Here is a 15966-nt window from a genome sequence, read left to right on the forward strand (position 1 = left end):
TGAGCTTTTCTCGAAGTGGCCAAGTATATATCCACAACGCCCACTATAGAAGTGAGCTAAATCCCCACTGGCTAGGAAGACCCCGCCACCAATATCAGTAGTCTTTTAACGTTTGGTGCGGAATCTATGACAGCACATTCATTGGCCCAGTGTTTTTTAACAACACTCTGACCGGCAAGAGGTATGTGAGTTCCTCAAAGGGCCGGCTGAAGACTTCTGCTGCAACATGCCACTAGCCGAGTTTGACGAAATGTGTTGTCAACACGACGGGGCCCCAGCCCATAGCTGTAGTCAAGCACGAGTAAGCCTTGATGTTACCTTCCCAGGGCAATAGATATATATATGGAGAAACGGGCCTGGGCTGTGGCCGGCAATGTCATCCGGCCTCAACCCTCTTGATTGTTTCTTCTGGGGCACGTATACACGGCGGAAGCGATGACTCCAGAAGCCTTGCCAGGAGAGATAACTGAAGTCTGCCACAGCATTTCACCGACGGCGCTCAAGGCAGCGACAGCAAGCGTTCTCAGAAGATCCCAGTGTTGCATCGCTGCAGAAGGTGACCTCTTCTAGGGCTTGCTGTGAAAGCGCATGAAAAATAAACGTAAATTCAATGAAAGACTGCGTCTGGTCATTAACGATATTCTTGTTCCACCATTTTGAGCCTTCTGAAAACTGAGTTTTTTTTTTAATTTAGGGAAGCTCAATTTGCTTACAGCTATCGCGACATGACGGACCTGTTGCTTCCGGCAGCACAAGCGATAACCGCTGCGCATGCTTATCGCTATAACGAACTTTCTCCAGAGGAGCACATCGCTGGCGTAAATGGCACAGCCAACGCCTACGTGGTTGCCCTGTCGCCTTTTAAGTGGTAGCGCGCTTATGGCTGTATGTGCGCGGAACGTCCGGGAGCAATGCAATGACGATGCGCAAGCGAGCCTTTCACGTGGTGTTCTTTTTTTTTTATTTCGCGGGCATCATCAGCAAGCTGAAAAACACTAATGCTTAATAGACAGAGAGACAGAAACGGTTTACTGGAACGTTTCGCAAACCGCTCTGCAACTTTCTAATTGGAATTTTTCTGCTATTTTCGTTGCTTCAGAAGTTAGTTAATTAATCTTGACTAATTATCTAATTAAACAAAATACAAAAAAGCTTGACACACTACGTACAAAAGTGAGCAACATGCACTTGGGCGCGTCGCCTTAAAGTGCATCGGCATATTTTTAAACTCTGGCTGAAATTAGCTGAAACACCCTGTATAACGTGGCTTTTGCTTAGATACGTAGATTTATTGCATACTTCTACGTCTATTTAAATATCTTGTTGCGAGGTTTTGTGGATACATGCAGTGAACTTTGTTTCCACAGACACTTGTTTTGCTTTTTATTAGGCTTTATCTTCGCATTTGTGTATTCCATTCTACTTCGAATTTCTAATGTATACTTTGCAAAACTGCTGCTTTTTATCTGATCTCTGTTGCGACTACGATTTCAGTGCAATTACAATACGCAACCGGCGACAGCTGTTCCTGCGCAGTACGTTGGAACGAAGGACAGCGTCACTGAGATTTTTCCCTGGCCGTTGCTTATGTACGAAAATGTAAACAAGGCCCTCGAATGACAAAGTATCATTAACATGTTTGTCCTCAACTTGTTCATTTCATAGCCTTCACATTTATCATATCAGCGGTATGCACTGCTTTGCTGGTTTCACACTCATATAGTTCTAAAGCTCGTGTTATTTTTTCTTTCTTATTAAATAGACAAGCAACATGGAAGCATCGATATCAGTTATCGCTGGCACAATTTTTGGGACACAGGAGTATATTCTTTTCTGAAAAAAATACACCTTTTACTTGACTTGACAGTGCGTAGCGTTCGAGAATTCGTTTGCAGCGTCTTTGGCAATGGCAATGCAGTTATTATTCATGTATTTGGTCCCCCCCCCACAAATTCTGTGAGGAGGCCAAGCTCCAACGTGAGCCCCGCCCCCCTAACAAGATTTCTGGCTACGCCACTGCTTGCGAGGGGGCGCCATAACGTGTACCGAAGAGATACACGTTGTACACTGTGCACCAGAGAGTAAACACGGGCGTCCAGACTACGTGGCGCACATGTCACATCCCTTGACCCGTGGCACGATACGATGCTCTTGATGATCAAAACACAGCGCATGGTTGGACTCTGTCCCCGTCGCAGATTGCTTTTCAAGATACAGCGGCCCGGGTGAGCGCGCGCGGCCGCCCAGGCCTCCCGGAGTAGAACGCCCCCCCCCCCCCCCCCGCCCTTCCCTGCTCCTGGAGCCTAGCGCGCGACAGAAGACGGCGCACATCCTCCGCGCTTTCTTCGCTTGCGTCCATCGCACGCTTTCACTCGCACATACAGCGCGCAACAATGAATTTATCTCTCTTGGACTTTATAAGAACCCTCAAGGCGACGCCGACGGCAGAAATGCACCTGAAGTGTCCAAATGATTGCTATCGCAATGAAAGTGGCAGAAATGACGATTTTTTAAAGCCTCTTCGCTTCTACGCCAGAAAAAAAGCAAGAATAGACAAAGAACTAAAGTTGCTGTGGTAAGCCTATTTGCAAAAAGACTGCATTGGTCGCGACGCCAACCTCGCTTTTAGTATGAGAGTGGAGTGCAGGTTTACTAGACAACGCTGTGCAAGGAGGAAAAAGAAACGCCAGTAAATCGTTCGAGCAAGTCCGACATCTAATTGGCGTAAGAAACGGGTCAGGCGACGATAAAAATGGGCTGATCTAAGCGAGCAGCAGCTCGCTGTGAGCCTAACATCCGTGCCGCATGGGAGAGGTTAATCTCATTAAGGGTCTGGGACCATAAGTTTCTTAATGCAGTTGTATCTAAAGATGTTCCCAAGCGCGCACTTTCAATGCCATTGAACCTAACGACGGTGATAGCCGCACTAAGTGCACTAACTTTGTTTGCCAATAGTAAGATCACGAAAAATTTATATTTATTGGGAAAAAATCGAAGAAATGCCCCTGAAAGGATTATTAGTCATCTTTACGACTGGTTTAGTTCACTGCGTTTTTTTTTTTGCAGACATAGGCGCTAACATTACTTGGCTTATCGAGGTGTGAGAACGAACTAAGCCGAGAGTGGGAGGGTTTGCGCCATTAAGTCTGTCCACGTAGCATCGTGCGAATGACATTTACTTTTAATATAGTGAGCGGCCAATGACATTTTTTTGTGCCCGTAATGCGTGGGCACGACCTTCGCAGCTTTCTATGTGAATACCACCGATTTTACTCATAATGTATCCTGAAAAGACATAGTTAGAAGCCCTTTACAATGGATACACCCACGCACACAAACACGGCGAGTGTTAAAAAAAATGAGCTAAATTGCACTCCTAAATGGACAAGGCAAAAAATAAACATTAGTAATTGTCGGATAGCGCAGACGTCAATGAAGCGCACCAAGCGTTGGTGCTTACAGTGAACACCTCCCTGCCAGCATTGTATACTTGAGCCAGTTAGTTAGCCATGGTCTAAAACACGGTCACTTAAGACGGGAAAGAGCGTTCCCATGCTGTCATCTTTACGAGTCGTTTTGGTTGACAGTTTCTCCGCGCTTCCTCTGGGTCACCCGACCAGTGTACGAAAACGCAACTCAATACGATATCGCTACTCATGAAACGCTTGTTTCACGACGGACGCGCAAGAAAGTTGCTGCGCCTTGACGAGCGCGTCCTCCCCAACCACATGAGAGGGGCGATCAAAATAAGGCCGTCCTTACGCGCTCGGCGCAGGGCCAGCGCGCCCTTCACGCGCAGCCTAGTCCAATAGTTCACGGAAAATTACTGGGCTCACGACGGTACTAAACACCACCGGAGACACGCAGACGCGTCGCAGGATGGAAGGCGAAGGGCCACGACCGATGGAGGCAACGCCGCTCCACCTGTTGACGCAGAGATGAGGAGCGGCCATCAGGCGTCCCAGATTCCTGGACTTGGCAGGAGCGGAGAGGAGAGAGAGAGAGACGAGAAAGGCGAGGGCGGAGGGAAATAAATAAAAGAGAAAGAAAGAAGGAGCGGGGGTTCTTTTCCACGCGTCGGGGCTCGGTCGCTCCGCTTGGGAGAGGGAGACGCACAGGAAAGGGAGAAACGGGGGGAGGGACGCATCTCTGGAGAGGCGGCGATGGCGTCTGGAAAGGACGGGAACCTTCACGGAGGAGGAGGAGGAGTCGGAGCGGGAAGGAAGGAAGGTTGGGACAGTGGGAAAGATAGAGATGGAGGGCGAAGGGGGAGCGGGACAGTGGGAAAGACAGAGAGGGAGGGCGAAGGGGGAGCGCTGAACCTGACCCACGTAGCGCGTCGCTCGTCGTTCTTCTGTCGTTCGTCTACCTGCGCCGGCGCGGCGTTTCGCACGGATCGATTTTCGTGCCGGCGCGCGGGTTTTCGCATCCGCTTCCGCGAGCGCGCGGCCACGGCGCGTTGCACCCTCGCCTCCTCCTCCTTTTCCTCCTCCTCCTCCTCCTAGTCCTAGCGCAGCGGGCGAGCCAGCCTCCGGGGCTCCGACGTTGACCTTGCTACTGCTTTCCTGGCCTCCGCCATGAAGCTTTGCCCTGGGTCACCGCCAGGCCGCGGGTGCGCGAGCTGGTGGGCGCGCGCTCGCTGTTTCGCCGCCGTGTGTCGTGTCGCCGAACTCGCTTGTTTCGTGTGTCTACCCGGCGTCTGTTATGTTTACATCTTTGTGTTCTCTTCGTTTTTCATTGCCTCTATTTCTAGGTCGAGATACAGTAATGATGTATCCCACTCTTGTCGCGCGTTTTTCTGCAACCACATTTCGTTTGCGCAAAAAAGAAAACACACAGACACAGCAGTCCAGAATTCAAAATTACACGCATTATGTCCTTGTTTTCTATCATTCTGTTGTCGCGAGTTTATTGTTATTGGATCTCGAGTTCACATCACTGTAGTTTCTTTTTATGCTTCTTACGAATAGGCAGGGCTCTGTGCATTTTGTGCCTAGTTTAAGCATGGGTCTTATAACGTTGGAACGCTGAACCTAACATATTATTATTGTTACGATAACCCACTCGGTGAAGTAAATCATGCAGAAAGTGTGACTTCGTTGCCAATGACGCCGTGAATATCAATTCTAGTTGCAACAGAAAACAAAGTTGCCCTTTGGAATTGCAGCAAGCAAGCCCCGAATGGCAGGATTAAAACGCCTACTTGGTTGGCGTTTGTTTAATTAGTCTAATTAGCTTAATGTTTCATTTAATGTGAATATGGTATAGAAACCAGCTAGCACACACTGGAAGTAAATAAAGCTTTGTCAGCAAAAAAAAAGGAAGGACGCTGAGTCTTTCATCCAATGACGTAGTTCACAGCAGATGAGAACAGGCTACCACAACGCTCGAACTCATTTTGTATGTATGTATGTATGTATGTATGTATGTATGTATGTATGTATGTATGTATGTATGTATGTATGTATGTATGTATGTATGTATGTATGTATGTATGTATGTATGTATGTATGTATGTGTGTATGTATGTATGTGTGTATGTATGTATGTATGTATGTATGTATGTATGTATGTATGTATGTATGTATGTATGTATGTATGTATGTATGTATGTATGTATGTACGTACGTACGCAATGTGCATACATACATACATACATACATACATACATACATACATACATACATACATACATACCAGTGGCGTAGCCAGAAATTTTGTGCGGGGGGGGCTACGCCACAGGCCCAACACACACACACACACACACACACACACATATATATATATATATATATATATATATATATATATATATAGAGAGAGAGAGAGAGAGAGAGAGCTGCACGTTGCAGCTCAGCCTCCTCCTTAAGAGGAAGCTTTAGCTCGGGTGCTCCTATTTAAGTACATGTAGAAGGGAAATTCGTTTTTCCCTGCAACCACTTCACCAAGTTTGAGGAGGTTTGTTGCATTTAAAAGAAAAAGTTTAATTCTAGTGACTACTGGCTTCGAATTTTTCATTTAGGTGGTCAATTATTTATAAAAAATTGGCCAAAATTGAAAATTTTCTGAAAACGAAACTATCAAGTTTAAATCTCCGTGACTCAACAATGAAAAATGATATCACAATTCTGTGAATTGCATCTAATAGTACATCTACAGCGGACAAAATAGATATGTTACACATGAATTTCAAAAAAATTTAGTATTGTGGAAATACGGCTTTTGCAGAACCCTTGTACACAACGTAACCAATTCACGTAAGATACAAATTGACACAGCAAACTTATCCGCTTTGACTGTTATAATAAATGCCATTTACAGAACCACAATATCTATTCTTCATGCATAGCTATTAGTTTGTAAGCGTCGTGCTTCTATTTTTTCAAACTTTCGAATTTTCCAAAATATTTTAAACAAAATTCAGGCCCTAAATCGAAGTTCTGTTTCCAACAGACACTAGGATTTAACTTTCGCTCTCAAATGCAACCAATTTCAATAAAAGCGATTAGCAGGATTATCTCAGAGCGTTTCTGCGTTTTACAAGTATTTGAATAGGCCGCGTCGGATTGGGCCCGAGCTAAAGCTTCCTCTCAAACAATTTATCGAGAGATCAAATACATGAATAATAACTGCATTGTCATTGCCAAAGATGCTGCAAACGAATTCTTGAAAGCTACGCACTATAAATACAAGTAAAATATGTATTTTTTCATAAAATATTATACTCGTATGTGCCAAAATTTGTGCCCAACATAACTGACGTCAATGCTTCCATGTTTTTTGTCTATTTACTAAGTAAAGAAAATATCACATGAACTTTAGAACTATATCAGTTCGAAACCAGGAAAGCAGTGCAAGCCGCTGATATGAAAAATTAAAAGGCAATGAACTGAACAAGTTGAGGACAAATATCTTAAGGAAACTTTGTCATTCAAGAACCGTGCTTACATTCTTGTATATATGCAATGGCCAGTGAAAAATCTCAATGACGCTGTCGTTTGTTCCAATGTATTATGCAGGAGTAGCTGTCCCTTGTCATGTATCGTGAGTAATTGCACCGAAGTTATAGTCGCGACAGGGAGCACGTATAAAAAGCAGTTCAGCAAGATATATGAGGGCAAGTCAAATGAATGAGCCAACAACGGGGTACTTTATTTAAAAGTAGTCTTCATGAGAATTTAGACATTTGTCCTATTGACTAACGAGTTGCGTGATTCCCGTCTTATAAAACTCCTTGGATTGCTGCTTCAAAAAGTCCGTATCTGGTTCCCTTGAGCTGTTTTTTCGGTTGCCCCAAAATGTAGAAGTCGCAAGGTGACAGGTCTGAGCTGTATGGCGGATGTTGCAGCGTTTCCCACTTGAACTTTGCCAGTTTTATATTAACCACATAAGCGACGTGGGGACAGGCATTGTCGTGGAACAAGATGACCCCCTTCGTCAATTTTCCACGTTGTTCGTTCTTGATTGCGACACCCTGCCGTTCTGGCGTTTCACAATATCGGAAACAGTTGATAGCCTCTCAAGATTTAGCAAATTTTATCAGTAATGGACCCTGTCGATCGAAAAAAAAAAAAGTCAACAACGCCTTTCCAGCGGAAATGATGGCCTGTACGTTCTTTGGGCGTGGTAAATTCGAATGTTTCCACTGTAAGCTTTGCCGTCGTGTTTCAGGCTCGTAGTAGTGGCACCAAGGTTCGTCCCCGATCACAGTTGCAAACAAGAAGTCGTCATGCTCATTGTGATACCCGATCAGATGAGTCAAGGCAGCGCGAAACTTCTCCGTCTTCTCGCGATGGATAAAAATCTTGGGGATCCATTGCGCACCAAAGAGCCGATAACCGAGAAGCTCATGAATTATGGCGTGAACCGAACCATGACTGATGTTCAGACGGTCTGCCAGTTCATCGATGCTTATCCTCCGTTTTTGTTTCAGCAGCTCATGAACCTTTCAAATTGTGTGGGGGGGGATAGCACGATGGTTTTGGCCCGGCCTTGGAATGTCTTTGCAACGTCCTTTGAACCGTTTGCTCCAACGCTTTACAGTGGTCAATGAAATGCAGTGTTCAACGTACACGGCAATCATACGGTGATTAATTTTTGTTTTGGAAACACCTTCAGCTGTCAAAAACATTGCGACACCGAGCTGTTCAACTTTTGAAGTGTCCATTATGTGACGCAACCATATTCAACCCAGTGTATGAGAGCATTAAAGAACATTTATCTTCACACCTGCGTGTCACTTTTGTAAATGAGACATGCCGTTCTCCTGCGCGCATGCCTCGCAGATAATGAACCGAACCATTATTGCGCGGTTAGGGTAGGCTCACTTTCATTTGACTCGCCCTCGTACATTAGAAATGCAAAGATACAATGGGATATGCAAATGCGAAAATACGGCTTGATAAAGGACAGAAAAGTGTCACTGGAAACAAAGTTCACTGCATGTATACACAAAACCTCGCAACAAGATATTTAAGTATGCGTATAAGTCTCCAATGAATCTATGTATGTAAGAAGAAGTAACTGTATATAATGCGTCAAACAAGGCAAATAAACATGTTGCACAATCATAGATTCACAGAATCCTAGATTCCGCTCCCATTCCATCCACTCCCCCCGATGTATTGCGCACGACCGAAGGCGGCACACTTGCTCCCCGCTTTTCTCCTTTTCTCCTCCGCCCACAAGATTGAGCCACCATCGTCGGCTCACCCATTCCACCTCCCCTCCTACGCTTTCACTCGCACATACAGCATGCAGCGCGTGGTCACGATGTTATCACCCTTGGACTTTATACGAAACATGAGGGCGATCGCAGGAATGCGCCTGGAGTGTCCATATAATTGCTTTCGCAATAATATAATAAACGTATCCGGCAACTGAAGCATCCCGTCGCCCATTACTTTCCGCAAAAGAAGTATCAAAATCGAACTTTCACCATGCGACATTTCGCTGCGCCGCAACAATGTATTTTTTTTCTGTGAGGCGGAGGCACTGAAATGAAAAAAAAAAAACGCATAGGAAAGTATGTTGGCCAGAATCTAATGCCTACTTCGGGCTCCTAATGGAGCTACGGAAGGAATACCGAAGAAAACATGAGACGCTTAGTCCACTGAGAACCATACGCATACTGCTCAGTATCCGACAGCGGCGAAACAAGACTTTCCGGAAAGGTTCCGCTCAAGGAATGCGGTGCAATCCTTCGAGTCCCCACAGTGATGGCGGCGAGCGACCATTGTTTTTTTTTTCTCTCGTCTGCTAGCCAGAAAGCGTCCAAAACTCTGTCCGGTAAAAATCCACTCGGCCAGAGCAAACCGAACGCGCACCGAAGCGCACCGCACGGTGGTCGGGGCCATACAAGAAAAACGTATACGCTCTGGCTGGCTCTGGCAGCCCGCGGGTAGGGTAGCGAGAACAAAAAAAAATTGAAGAGGCTCATTGTGTCCTCGCGAATAAAAGTCAAAGTAGAAAAAATAAATAAGAACGTAGTTACTTTGGCTGGCTTTAGTGTCTTGACATGGATGTTCTGGCGTATGTTTAAGAAATGTTGATATTTTTTATGTGACATGACGGCACAAATGAACCACCCCAACGCTTCGTCTCATTGGACCTCGCTGCCTGCTTTGTCAACTCGTCTGCTAGTGTGTTGATTTGGCTTGTCTCATTGTATGTTCCGATGTAAGACTTTAGAAAAGTCAATAGACCTTTGGCTTCAAATGTTTATAACAACATTAAACCCACAAAGTTCCGCAATTGAAAATCTAAAGCACAACTTTGGAAATGTCAATGCACCTTTCACATCAAGACCTTATTAGATTTATACCCATAAAGTTTCGCAATTGATATCCATGCGCTCCATAGATTCCGTGGCCTCAGTGAGATGCCGCGGCGAGCCCGCTCACCATCAAAGCGCCCTTGAAACTTTGTGCTCGGATGGGACTGCTTGGCGTTATGTGACTCCCGGTGTATGGGCGTTGCCACGAAATCCAGCCCGAGTTTGCAATCTTCGCGGTTAAATATCTTTTCGAGCGTCAAAAAGACATTCTAGACAAAATCCAGAGTGATTTCCGGCGCCGGGGGTCGCTTTGGTCGGCGGTGCATGGACAGCACGAAAAAATTTCGGGGGGGGCTGAAGCCCCATAAGCCCCCCCCCTGGCTACGCCCCTGATACATACATACATACATACATACATACATACATACATACATACATACATCAATACGTACGTAATGTACATACATACATACATACATACATACATACATCAATACGTACGTATGTATGTATGTATGTATGTATGTATGTATGTATGTATGTATGTAGATAATAGTATGTATGTACGTACGCACGGTATCATCGTTGCACTCATGTTTGATTGAGACATCGATGTTGCCCTATCTCGGTGATTCGATCATTCTCGTATTTGTTTCTGCCGTGGTTGTCTTTGATGTGCTGTTTATTCGACACACTGCATTCCCTGTCGGATGAAGTTGCTTCTTCTTGCGTGCGCACAGAGATGATTCGACGCGACAGCCAAGTCTTGGGTCTCCGACCACCGAACGGGAGCGAGGAGTTATACGAGACGCAATCCGTTGGGACACGCAAGAACACAACCATGTTTTTGGTTTCCCCATTAGCCGCCTTGGCCTCTTCATGTCCTTCAGAGGATGACTATGACACATAGAGATAAAAAAAGTCGATGTGTTTCTCGGGTAATTCGGGCAACGTTGGCTATATGTTTTTTAAGTACATATCTTTCCAAGGGGAGGCAAAGGAAAGGAAAGACAGGGAGCTTAGCCAACAGATCTTTCCAAGAGCATGTATTAGTGCATTGCGTATAGCCGATAATAGGCTAGGACACGAAAAATGTCAACAAATGTCAACGCAATGAGGAAACACTTCACATAGAAATGGTGCGTAAAGTTCGTAAGCAAGCTTCGCTTTTCTTTTTTTCTTTTTCAACAAGTGTAACACCTGAAAATGAGGCGCAGTGTATCTATTTATCTTTGTATCTCGTAACAGTGCGAATAATTGTTATTTAATTTGTATTGTTCTTTTTATTGCATGCGGTATGATTTTTCAGCTCCGAACACCCTTCAGAATAAGCGTTATTTATACATTTAATTCACGATACCTCTACAAGCCCTCACAGCGGTATTGCTTAGGGAGGGGGTTGAGGGGTTCGATACAGATAAAAGAAGGTGACCTCCACGGTGCAATTAATTACGCAATAAAACTACATACACAAATAAAACAGATTTAAAAGTGAAGGTACGTCATGAGAAGCAGAAACGGGCAGAGCTGCTGCACATTAAAAACAAAGAAAATATTTTAATGATCTACGCATCTCCTGTCCTCTTACTTTTACAGTAAAAAGCGCTTTCTCATCTAACACATTACGTGCGTTACGTAAGAGAAATTATGTGCTATCAACGAAAAGAAATAAAAGAGAGAAAGCAGGGGTAACAGTAGGCAATAGAACGAGAGAACGAATTAATAGTTCAAGCTATTGCATGTGGGTATTCTAGCTGAGGCTGAAAGAACTAAGCGCAGCTGTGCTGGGCCGCATAATCACACATTGTAGATAAGCTGTGATTAGATCAGATAATATTTATTCGCGGAGAAGTTAAGTACAGTTTGAAGCATCGGGGAACTTTATAGAGCGATGATGATCTGAAGATAAAAATGCGAGATGAGCGCTCGGTTTATTTCACGCAAGAAATGCGAAATAGTAGCACATATACTTATCTTGAAGGCGCTCTTGCCCTGCAGTTGACCTAATGTGGCGAAAAGTGATAAGGGCGGTGTGTGCCTATGAGTTCATCCAGCAGGCCCAAAATAGGAAAGGCGATGGAAAGTCAGAACAGCGTCAAGGACGGGACAAGAATGAACACAAGCGATGAACTGCTGACCTTGAACTGACGTATATTGGCTGCCTGCGCACGGAATATAAAAAAAATTGGCAGTCACTTAATCATCCTTACGTAATTTGAATGAAAAAAGCATAATGACTTCTATAATTGTTTGTTATCTCCATGATAAGCTATGTCGTACATGTTCAGGTGTCCTCCAGAACTCTGCGTTAATCCACCTTGCTGTAATTTGCACCCACCTTCATCCAATTTAGTCGACTTTAATTCACCTTTTAATCAACCCTAATCCACTGTAATTCGCATTATTCTACCTTGAATTAGTTTGTTCCAACCTTAATCCACCTTAATCAACTGTAGTACACCCTAATCCACTTTTCTATAACGTGACCAACCTAAATAACTTTAATCCACCTTAATCCATCTTCATCCCTGTTGATCTAGTTTGTACCAACCTTAATCCACCTTCATCCATTTTAGGTCACCTTAATATAAATTGTTCTAAGTTCATTTCACCTTAATTGTCCGTAATTACTACTAATTAACATTGTTATACGATTTACCATTTTCTGCATTACATTTTTTGTCGTTGTCGTAACACATCCATACCAACTATACCAAACTCTGCGTATTGTACACTCCTCGTGAACATCTAAAATTCCTAAGCTCGCAGTCCTAACGATGTGAACTATGACCACACATTATTTCATGCTATCTAAACGCACTCAAAATCCAGTGTCCGCTTTCAGGCGATATAGGCTCCAGAAGTGTGGCACAAATCCCTTTTTGTATACCGCGCTTTCAATGCGTCGAATTTTTAAAAATTCTCAGGAGAAGACAAACATTCACGGCGCCCAGTCTGGATTAAGTATGTAATAGAGGTACTGAAACTGTCGTTTTTCGCAACAGTTTATTACGTGCCGCGGTTGCTTAGCGGCTGTGGTGTTGCGCTGCTAAGCGCGAGGTAGCGGGATCGAATCTCGGCCACGGCGGCCGCATTTCGACGGCGGTGAAATGCAAAAACACCCGTAGTACTTAGATTTAGGTGCACGTTAAAGAACCCTAGGTGGTCAAAATTAATCTGAAGTCCCCCACTACGGCGTGTCTCATAATTATATCGTGGTTTTGGCACATAAAACTCCATAATTTAATTAGCAACGGTTTATATGTCTTCGCTACGGCTTATCTATAGGCCGTCTCGTAGGTAACCATGATTTGCAGAGAAATTATCGAACCAGACACGGTTAATGACCCTGTAATGCCCCACGTAACAGATATACTGCGCTTGGTTTGATGCTTCGATATACTATTTGAAGAGGGGAAAACAACACAGTGTGCATCTATGTGTTTTTAATATGTTGGAAGGAAGTTTCATTGGTGGAGAGTCCAAAACACCAATATCTGATGATTAATCACCATTCCATACCTTTCCACGCCGTGACCATCCATACAAAGTCAAACGCCTTAACTGCCAGTCATCTCATTATGCATATTCGTTCTTACCACGCACAATAACTGAATGGAACGCCTTACCATTAGACATTGCCACAGAACCGGACTTGACTAAGTTCCAAGATTTAATTCGCTCACGATTTATCCGCTAATCTTATTATCATTATTATTTTTGGACTTTTACAATGTTTTCGATGTTTGTTGGTGTTTTTCATTGCAGTTGCCTTATGTTCCCCTAATATGTACTAATGCTTTCTCTGTAATAATTGTGACTTAATTATCTTGTATATTACCTATGTTTCACTGTATTATTAATTTTGTTACATTCTCTTGTTTTTAGTATGATGTACCTACTATGACCAGTGCCTGTGATCGCCCCCCCCCCCCAAGTAATACCGTCGTAATGAGGGCCTTTGGGGGTATTTTCGAATAATAATAATAATAATAATAATAATAATAATAATAATAATAATAATAATAATAATAATAATAATAATAATAATAATAATAATAATAATAATAATAATAATAATAATAATAATGGTGTTGTGATGATGATGATGATGATGATGATGATGATGCAGAACCTCACGGCAGCCCTCCAAGCCACCGTGAGATTCCATAAGCATATTATTAAATTAGCTTGGAGTGCCCGCATAATTGTAATCGCAATACAAAGTTTCAACGCAGATAACGTTTCAAAGATGTTCTTTGGTGAACTATATATCTCCATAGCCAGAAGTAAAGGTGAACAATTCGTTCCAGTTCTTTCTTTTTATTTTGTAATGCGAGGGTTAGTGCCTCAGGCCTAATAAAGATTTCTAGCTTTTCGAGCACTCGACTGGGGTGAGGGCGATGGGGCGTTTGAAAGCGGCGGCGAGGAGGGGGGAAGTAGGTGAGGGTCCCGTTAAGTTGATATGATCCGGTGAGCGAGCATGTATTCGCCACGTGTGTGCACGATTAAACAGTACCCGTATTTTGACATCAACGTACGACGATCGATGTAGCAGCCTCCACGACTGCCACTACGAATTAGCGAAAATCTCTAGCTCTAATGCTGCGTCGCACCATGCGGGTGCTTTAACTCGTGCGACCAAGTCGCACCCACGATAGGATCAATTTGGACCGCCGTTAGTCACAGTTAAACGAGATGGGACTCCGTCAGACTCTGACGGTTGATGGTGCGCGTTCTGCGCTATATATACATAGCCGCATGCCGATGCCAGTGGCGCATTCTGCGGGCGTCGCTATGCGGCCGATAGATGACGTGCCCGTCGCAGCCCTTTATGGATGGCACACGCGTGGAGCCCAGAGAAAGCCGACAAGGTTAGCGTCGGACGCGCGTCTGACACTGACCAGACCCGCTTCCTGTATGCAACGCCGCAAGAGGGAGACGAGTTACAGACGTGTAGCTATGGCGAAGACCATAATACGAGGTTAATACCTTGTATGGTTATGCGTTTACGTTTGCGTGTGCGCGTAGTTGCATGTACTTGTGCGAGAGTATGCATGAATATGCATATGCAGGCTCGCATGCGTGCGTGCATGCGTGCGTGCGTGCGTGCGTGCGTGAGTTCCGATGCCGCGTATACGCACTGCTGGCACAGGTGCGACGCATACGCCTAATCATATACAGCGGTTCATCTCTTCCCTTTCTCACGCTACCATTGTTTGTTCTCTCCCAATGAGGTTTCTGGAGCAGGAGGAGGAGAGCCTGGCGATCCGTCTGAGACACGTGTTTGAGCACTCCATTACAGAGAGCATAGTAACAGCAAGCAGCCATGGCGTTGAACACGACTGCAGACATTGCGCCCTGACCGATTCAGTATCTCAGTAAACTAAACTAAACCGACCTGACCCGACCCGACCCAACTCGACCCAATTCGACCCGACCCAACTCGACCCAACTCGACCTGACCCGACCCAACTTGACCCAACTCGACCCAACTCGACCCAACTCGACCCGAGCCGACCCGACACTACCAAACCGAACGAGTGACCGAGCGACCGACTGACTGACCGACCGACCGACTTGGCTGACTGGCTGGCTGGCTGGCTGGCTGGCTTACTGGTGCAGCTTCGCTTCATGTCCTACAGGTTTAGATCAATTGGATTCCTTTCGGTCCAATGACTCCTCAAGTACCGGCCATGTTACGAGTTCTGAAAAACAATAAACTCCTAGAGAGCGGATTCGCGGCCACACGGCGGGCTTACCTTTACGCCCGCGGTGCAAACCGGATGAACGAAAAGAACAAGGGCGCACAGATTAAACGGCGCGCGTTTTACTTCCCGAGAGCTTAATCGCGCGAGAAAACGCGAAACTCGCACAGAGAAACGAAGCCTTGGGACTGACTCCGGTTACCGGTACGCTTGCTTCCGTGTTCGGAGCGCCCTAATTTCAACCGGGCTTCCTTCTTCTCAGAGCGTTAACTTTGGCTCCTTTAAAATTTAAAGAAGAGAGTGAAAGAAGTAGGGTGCGTTGGCGAGGGGAGAGGGGGGTAGGGGATGAGAACACGCGCAGGAAGATCGATGAAATTGGTTTAGCTTCTTTCGGAGAAAGCAGAGGCACCCGAGCGCAAGAGCAGGAATAAGACGCCCGGGCATTGCTGGGTATAGGTAGGTAGAGGGCGAGCCCCCGGGGAG

Source organism: Dermacentor albipictus, chromosome 6 (genome assembly GCF_038994185.2).
Source record: "Dermacentor albipictus isolate Rhodes 1998 colony chromosome 6, USDA_Dalb.pri_finalv2, whole genome shotgun sequence".
In the NCBI taxonomy this organism is placed as follows: Eukaryota; Metazoa; Arthropoda; class Arachnida; order Ixodida; family Ixodidae; genus Dermacentor; species Dermacentor albipictus.